Source organism: Cyphomyrmex costatus, unplaced genomic scaffold (genome assembly GCF_001594065.2).
Source record: "Cyphomyrmex costatus isolate MS0001 unplaced genomic scaffold, Ccosl1.0 scaffold2014, whole genome shotgun sequence".
In the NCBI taxonomy this organism is placed as follows: Eukaryota; Metazoa; Arthropoda; class Insecta; order Hymenoptera; family Formicidae; genus Cyphomyrmex; species Cyphomyrmex costatus.
In genome coordinates this window covers 1-1,304 of record NW_017276056.1, presented here as the reverse complement: position 1 = coordinate 1,304, position 1,304 = coordinate 1, and positions in this window count along the sequence as shown.

The following is a 1,304-nucleotide window of genomic DNA, read 5'->3' as shown; positions in this document are numbered from 1 at the left end:
ACACGTAGATCTTAATTAATATCTTACAGCTCGGCCAGCCTGAAATGTCATTCGTCCCGAATGATCGTCAAACAGTGATGTTTATGAGAAACTCACGGGGGCACGTAGCCTTATCGGAATCCCGCTGAGTAATTCACTGTCGGTAAAGTTGAGAAGCGCGTGGTAATTTTCACAAGGACACGTAGTCTATTTCCAAATCCTGCTGAGAGTCCACTGTCCGCTCAATAAACTTCAATTTCTGAGGGGAAATTAATTTTTGAAAAGTCAGGTTTTTCTTGCTGAGGAAAGTTGGTTGTATCCCACTTCTGAAGCTGTAAGCTGGGCCGAGAAAAAATGTCGGACGCTCGACGCGATGTCGGGACTCGAACCGAGGACCTCGTATGTAGTTCGAAACACAAAGCCACCGCCTTGCCGCGGAGCCACACAGCCCGACACGTAGATCTTAATTGATATCTTACAAAATATACTCGAACACTGCTCATTTCACTTCCACTTCGATCCACAACTTCTACCAGAGTGGCAGCGAATTGACATTAAATTTTAGTCGGTGGAAACGACTGAAATAGATTAAAAGTAAATATCGCCAACCTTTCCATTATTCTTTAAAAGGTTAAAAGTATAAGCCATTGATAATAAGCGTGATATTTGGTCATACAATGAAACTTTAACATTAATTCACTTCAATTCTATTTCCAATGGAAACAGTACACCAAGTTTGATCTATACCGTAATGGAACCGAATTGAGGGTTTCGGTGGAAACTAGGTTTGTGATTGACTCTTAAATGTGATGAAAAGAAAATTACTACATTTTAAAGAAATGAGAACGCTCTAAACATTTATTTATCAGTGGAAGCAATGTCAATTTTTGAAACTAGTGTCATTAAAAATAAATTCACGAAATGAAAGGACACGTTACTTGTAATGCGTACAGCCCGCAATCCGTAATCCGCACCAAATATCCGCAAAAGTTAGTAGGGATTGCGTCCGTAACGTTACGTGTATTTTATCTCCTTATGTTCCATGGAGCCGTAATTCCGTAAAAGTTACGAGTTTTTACTAGTAATGCTTTTTCTAATTTTATCTATTTGACTAAATTTGATGGTTTAAGTAAAGTTTTTGTTATAATCAAGATATATTCTGTAGTTTTCTTATGAAATAAATTAAAAATAATCAATATAACTTGTTAAATAAAAAAAATAATGTAAAGCATTACTAGTAAAAACTGATAACTTTTACGGAATACGGCTCCATGGGACATAAGGAGATAAAATACACGTAACGTTACGGACGCAATCCCTACTAA